The 7,500-nt window shown below is 42.5% G+C and overlaps 1 protein-coding gene across 1 annotated transcript in view; it reads right to left on the bottom strand.

Moving 5' to 3' along the window:
- The window catches only part of evlb (Enah/Vasp-like b), a gene marked incomplete at both ends in the record, with an annotated part of 34,877 nt that overhangs the window by 23,392 nt on the left and 3,985 nt on the right, over window positions 1-7,500 (bottom strand). The window lies entirely within an intron of this gene.

Genomic DNA, 7,500 nt, shown 5'->3' with positions numbered 1-7,500 from the left:
AAAACAAACGTGTGTGTGATTAATACTGAACCCAAACTCATGTCACTGAAATACAGACACGTGACAACTTGCCCCGGTCTGCTCTTCTTATCATGAAAATCTGCCTTTCTCCGTGTGTCAGGGCTGTGCTTCTGCCGACCCAGAAAACATGAACAGTGAAACCCAGTAACTGTGTTCTGGTGAGCCTTTCTCTGCAAGCATGACAGAATATCGCTCTCCTTCTGACGTATGAAGAGGATCTTACTGTGATATTACCGGCCCTTGATCTGCACGTTTACACACACCAGCGACATTTGGCACTGCGTCTGTGGACGCTTGTGGAGAAGTTCAACATGATGATGAGATGATCAGTGTAACTCCACAACAACTACAGAAATGTCTCCACTAACATTCAGAAGCTCTCCCTGAGTCTCTCCGTAAGGCTGCACTCGCTACTGGTTATTCTGGGATTCTGGATGAGGGAGATTGGCCTGTTCTGTTATTGCCGGAGTTTCTGAAGCTCGTGTAAAGGCTCTGCCCTCTTCTGGATGGAGGCGGAGCTAAAGCTCATCTGCATTTAAAGGGACACACATAAAAACAGCCAGTTTTTGCTCACACCCAAAAAGGGGCAAATTTGACAAGATATAATAAATGATCTGGGGGATTTTGAGCAGAAATTTCAGACACATTCTGGGGACGCTAGAGATTTATATTACATCTGGTGAAAATGGGGATAATGTCACGTTTAAAGCCAGAGCCTGAGACTGAAGTCACAGAGACGGAGACTGAGATCAGCACTGAACACCAGGAACACGAGCACATCTGTGCAGCGCTGCTAAAATTATACCGCGCCGACGGCTGGAGACGCTCAGTTCACACATACACACACACACACACACACACACACACACATACACACATCTCACACACACACACACACACACACACACACACACACACACACACACACACACTCACTCACTCACACACACATGCGCATACCCACTCACTCAGATGTATCTGTATTTAAGGATATTTAGAGATGTGAGAGTGTTTGGACAGGAGCGCTGAGGAAGAGTGTGTGTGAAGCATCTGTCGGTCCTGCTGATCATCCGCTTCTGCTGCCGCTCCTCATGGATTATTCAGTCGGCCTGACACTGATGTCACAGGACACGAGTGTGTTACGCACGCCACAATTAAAAAATAATCTGTCACCTCAAATAAAATAAATGTTAATTGAAATTAAAAAATTATATATATATATATATATATATATATATATATGTTACCCGGCAAAGTGTGAAATCCCGGTATTGTATAGAATGCCTGATGGTTTTTGGCAAAAATACATGACCTAATTCTATACATTACCTAGGCATTCTATAGAATGCCGGATTACCCACTTTGCCGGTAACATATATATCAATTTACTTGCCTAGGCAACATTTCTCATTTTCATTTAGTTATATATCATTTAGACATAATCCCTCCACCAGTGCTAGGTCTTCCCCGGGGTCTCCTCCCGGTGGGACGCGCCCGGAACACTCCCCGGGAAGGTTAGATCCGGAACACCTCAGCTGGCCCTCTCGGTGTGGAGGAGCAGCGGCTCCGAGCTCCTCACCCGATCTCTACGGGATCGCCCAGCCACCCTGCGGAGGAAGCTCATGTCGGCCGCCTGTATCCGGGATCTTGTCCTTTCGGTCATGACCCACAGCTCATGGTGAGAGTAGGAACGTAGATCGACCTTCTTCACCACGACAGACCGGCACAGCGACCGCATTACTGCAGAAGCTGCACCGATCTCCCGTTCCGTCCTTCCCTCACTCGTGAACAAGACCCCGGGATACTTGAACTCCTCCACTTGAGGCAGGAACTCTCCTCCTCTGGGTTAGTTCACCCCAAAATTTAAATTCTGTCAGTAATTACTCGCCCTCATGTTGTTCCAAACCCGTGAGACTTTCGTTCATCTTCGGAACACAAATGAGGATCTTTTTGATGAAATCTGAGAGCTGTCTGTCCCTCTATACGCAGCAGCGGAACTACAACTTCGATGCTTAAAAAAACTTCGTAAAGAGATTGTAAAACTAATCCATATGAAGCTCAAGTGAGTAATGATGCTGAAAATTCAGCTTTGATCACAGGAATAAATTACACTTTACGATATATTCATATAGAAAAGTTCGCTTGATGTGCAAGAACCAATGAGGTTCATTCTCGTGAACAAATCAGGTTTTTGCTCACGCGTCAAACAGATTCGTTTGAACTTCTGTTTATGTTTGCTGATCATGTTTATGAGCCCTATTTTAACGATCTGAAACACAAGTATCGAGCGCGAAACGCAAGTAACTTTGTGTGCGGATCTTGGGCGCTGTTGCTATTATACCGGCGGGATAAATGACTCTCCGACGCAAATCTAAAATGTGTTGGTCTGAAGTCGCTTCATTACTCATAGGTGTGGTTTGGGCGTAACGTGAAATAAACCAATCAGAGCGTCATCTCACATTCCCTTTAAGAGCAGGCGCGCTTGTTCCATGGCGGATCGCTATTATAACGGCGGATTTGCCAGGAGCGGTTCACAGACGAGGAGACCGACGTTCTCGTCAGGGCCGTAACACACAGAGAAGTGACATTGGGGACGGAGAAACACAGCCAGATTAGCTTCGGTTAAACAGGCGTATGATAATCTGGGTAAATGTGTAAGCTGGATTTATGCCTATTCTTTCACATCTTCATGGACACAACAATGATTTCCCTCGTGTGGAATATTGTTCCTTGTAATAATGTATGGTTTTCTAAAAATTAAAACTGCTGCGTCTGTGTAGATGAGAGAATCAAAGTGTGTGTGTGTTGTGCTCACGCTACATTATGGCCAAGCATGCGCCCTTAAAATAGCCTCTGAATAACATGCGCAACGCGGCACTGACTTTAGACGAGGTTTCTCCTGGTCTGTGGCGGAATTGTTTTCTGAAGCTGCAAAATAGCACCAGGGAACGTTTGCGCCGGAACACGCCTCCTCTTTTCGCTGAACCTCCCCCGGGAGCGCAAGTTCATTCCCTAATTTACAGACGTGCGTCTGTGGAGGGAAGAGTCCGCTGTGCGCGGGTGAGAAATAGGAATGACACATGCGTCGCTGTACAAAGTCAATTGCGCTGGGAGCGAGAGAGAGCCCTTAATGTGAATAAAAGCCTAAATTGAATCTGTTTGTCATTTAAAGCAATCGAGTCTCTTCAGAAAATTTGGACTAAACTCATTTCATATGGATTAGTTTTATGATCTATTTCTGATGATTTTTTAGCGTCCAAGTTGTAGTTGCGTAGCCGTATATAGAGGGACAGAAAGCTCTCAGATTTAATCAAAAGTATCTTCTTTTGTGTTCCGAAGATGAACGAAAGTCTTACAGGCTTGGAACGACATGAGGGTTATTAATGACAGAATTAAAAATTTTGGGTGAACTAACACTTTAAAAGACATAACCAGTTCAGATGAAAGGATCTCACGCTGAACCTGAAGACGTTACTGTAGTTTTACACATTAATAACGCGATACTTCCTTGACAATAAACTCCAGCACAACAATAAATAAATAAATATGAGTTTATCTGTTCAATAAAACACCATCATCTCCGCGCCGCGTTACAACATTTCAGATCACTCAGTTCTCACCATCTAAAGCCAAGCTGATGTTGATTCTTGTTTTATTACGTATAATAGTATATAATATAACCTATTACCTATTTATGCATTAGTCTAAGTGATATTATAATAACACAGACTATATAAACGAGGGCTCATTAGTGTCTCATTCTTCATTATGTCTAAAATACCCGAGTCAAACCACATGTGACCCGTTACCATGACAACAACGTCTGATGACATCACAGATCATGCAGCACGTTACACACACACAATCACAAATCTAATGAAATTAAAGAGTCAACTAAGAGACTAAAAGTCTTGCTTTTCCCCACATCTGATCAGTAAGAGCCACTGACGCTACGAGACGGATCGCAAGCTGCTGAAAACATCGAGTTCTGAGATTAAAACGTCTGAGAGTCAGAGACGCTCGACTACAGCCAAACACAGCAGTTCTGACACACTTCCAGTCACTGAGCCAGTGCGGCGCGTTACACAAGAAGCAAAGCAGTTTTGGTTTGTAGCATAAATCATGAAGCACAGAGTCTGATGTGTGTGAAGGAGCCGCTGAAACACACTAATGCGCTGACAGCACAACTGGACCGGAACAGTCCTCTGGCCTACATAGAGAACGGCTGAGGAAGAGGAGATGCACTGCCTCTTTAAAGTCAGATGAAATCAAAATGGACAATTCATGTTTTTCTTTGGAATATTGCAGCATTTATTATGAATCATTTATTATAGTTTAAAATTAATGCTGAATCAGAATCAGTTCCTCTGCAGCATCTCTTCTCTTCTCTGATGATGTGGGCGGGGCTATAACATGTCACTCACATGAGATCAGCCAATAGCAAACCACAACCATCCAATCAATTCCCCACAGACACAATCAAGCCCCGCCCACATGTGTTCTCGTTCCAGAAGTGTTTCACTCACAATAGAGGAGAAAAGACTAGAGCAACTTCTGTTTCATATCAAGATGTACAATTCAGAATACACTAAAAAATAGAGGTCAAATATGGACAAACCCAAACGTTGGGGTACATTTTTTAATTACATTTTTAACCCAATGGCTGGATTTGTCCATATTTGACCCGAATTTAGGTTGAAACAACCCAGCATTTTTAGAGTGTACTGTACACAGCATAAATCAATGAATATTTCATACATGTTTGAACTCTTCCTGTAAGATTCATCTTAGGTTCTTCCTGAACGCATCTCGTATTTGATGAAGTTTGCATCTTTGATTCTGTTTATTACAGATTATTACTACCTCACCACAGAATCCAGAACTAGTGTCTAGACCTGGTTTTCTGTGTTCTGTTGCAGGATTGAGTCTCATTTATTCTCCATCAGATAAAATAAACTAAGCTCTTCTTATAATCTCTCAGGATAAACCTAAACGGGATATGATTTAATACACGTGTGGCGGCTTTAAATCAAATAACATGCGTCTGCTGTCTAGCAATAGAACCGGTTCATAATACACTTTTAATACATTAAGAAACAGTATATTATTTTGAGTACAGTCGAGCCAAAAATTATTCAGACACCAGATATGTTTTATATTTTTTTCACTGGTGTGATCAGGACACTATAGTTCATTAGTGTAAGTGAGGAGAGCAGAGTAAAGTAAACTGTGACATATTATACCCTAATATTCTTCATACAGAGACTACCAGTGACATTAATAAACATTTGGGAGCAGAAATGATTGGGACACTTTGAGCTGATCATGTTTTGCTGAAGTGTGTTGTCTTTAATTGCTAATGCTCTTTTTACACACAGACTGAACACAATGAAGCATTGCTTGGTGATTGGTTGAGCTAAACTGGTATTATCTAATTGTGTAGTTAAATTTAACAGCTGACAGATATTCAACATAATTCATATATGAGACAGTCTAACAGAAGGACGGACAAAACCAGTCAAATATCAACTGAGTTCTGCTCATATTTTATTACCATTATAGTGAATAAACTGTGATAATGTGAGAAATGTTAAAGGTCTGAATAAATGTTGGTTTGACTGTATGATTGTGAGAATTGGCCATAAACTGCACTGCAGAATGAGAAATATTAAAAGCACCCAGTAATAAAGTGAGACTGATGCGACGCCAGACAGAAAATCTCCAGGAAAATGAAAAGACTAGAGCGGATCGTGGGAAAGACGGCTTTGCTTCGAGGTGTTTTTACTGAGAATCTGCAAACTAATCTGAGACGCGCTGATAGACCCGAACACTGTTCTGTGTGAATGAACGTCCAGAACATATTAAAAGTTTCTGTTTTCTGTGAGAACGGTGTGTGTTAGTGGCCGCTAAGTTAATAACTAATGATCTTTACAACGGAAGTGAATCAATCAAACTAACTTTATCTGGACAATAACTTTATTCTAGATCTGCTGTAACGCCTGAACACTCTCTGTTACTGTAATCTCCTGTTCTCACTGTAAAGCTGCTGTGAAACTCTATATTGTTAAAGCGCTGTATAAATGAAGGGGACTAGACTTGACTTGACACTCACACACACACACACACACACACACACACACACACATACACACACACACACACACTCTCTCACACTTTGTTAAAGCGCTGTATAAATGAAGTGACTCAACTCGATTCTCCAGTGACTCTCCACACTGCTATCACAGAGAAGCGCTGCTGAGTCCACACTGACACATTACGCTTCCTCTGTCTGTCACAGTGTATCAGAGGATTCCGTGGTTGCCATGGCGCCCTGGCTAGTGTGACTATGGGATGCTGAGAAGCTGCACGTCTCCACGGTAACAGAAGCCGTTGGGATGCAGTTCAAGCATCGCTGCCTCTTTCATTCATCACAAAACAAGCCACACATTACGGGATGAAAACACTCTATTCTTCCAGTTTGTCGGAGCATCTACTGTATTCAGAACCTCATCACTGATCCAGAACCTCATCACTGATCCAGTGATCACTGATCCACATCTACTGTATTCAGAACCTCATCACTGATCCAGAACCTCATCACTGATCCAGTGATCACTGATCCTCATCTACTGTATTCAGAACCTCATCACTGATCCAGAACCTCATCACTGATCCAGAACCTCATCACTGATCCAGAACCTCATCACTTATCCAGTGATCACTGATCCTCATCTACTGTATTCAGAACCTCATCACTGATCCAGAACCTCATCACTGATCCAGAACCTCTTCACTGATCCAGAACCTCATCACTGATCCAGAACCTCATCACTGATCCAGAACCTCATCACTGATCCTCATCTACTGTATTCAGAACCTCATCACTGATCCAGAACCTCATCACACTGATCCTCATCTACTGTATTCAGAACCTCATCACTGATCCACATCTACTGTTTTCAGAACCTCATCACTGATCCAGAACCTCATCACTAATCCTCATCTACTGTATTCAGAACCTCATCACTGATCCAGAACCTCATCACTGATCCTCATCTACTGTATTCAGAACCTCATCACTGATCCAGAACCTCATCACTGAACCTCATCTACTGTATTCAGAGCCTTATTACTGATACAGAACCTTATCACTGATCCAGAACCTCATCACTGATCCAGAACCTCATCACTGATCCTCATCTACTGTATTCAGAGCCTCATCACTGATCCAGAACCTCATCACTGATCCTCATCTACTGTATTCAGAACTTAATCACTGATCCAGAACCTCATCACTGATCCACATCTACTGTTTTCAGAACCTCATCACTGATCCAGAACCTCATCACTGATCCTCATCTACTGTATTCAGAACCTCATCACTGATCCAGAACCTCATCACTGATCCTCATCTACTGTATTCAGAACCTCATCACTGACCCAGAACCTCATCACTGACCAAGAACCTCATCACTGATC

Source organism: Scardinius erythrophthalmus (assembly GCF_964197995.2).
Source record: "Scardinius erythrophthalmus genome assembly, chromosome: 11".
Classification (NCBI taxonomy): Eukaryota; Metazoa; Chordata; class Actinopteri; order Cypriniformes; family Leuciscidae; genus Scardinius; species Scardinius erythrophthalmus.
The sequence above is the reverse complement of the archived record's forward strand: the minus strand, read 5'-3'. Positions and strand labels throughout refer to the sequence as shown.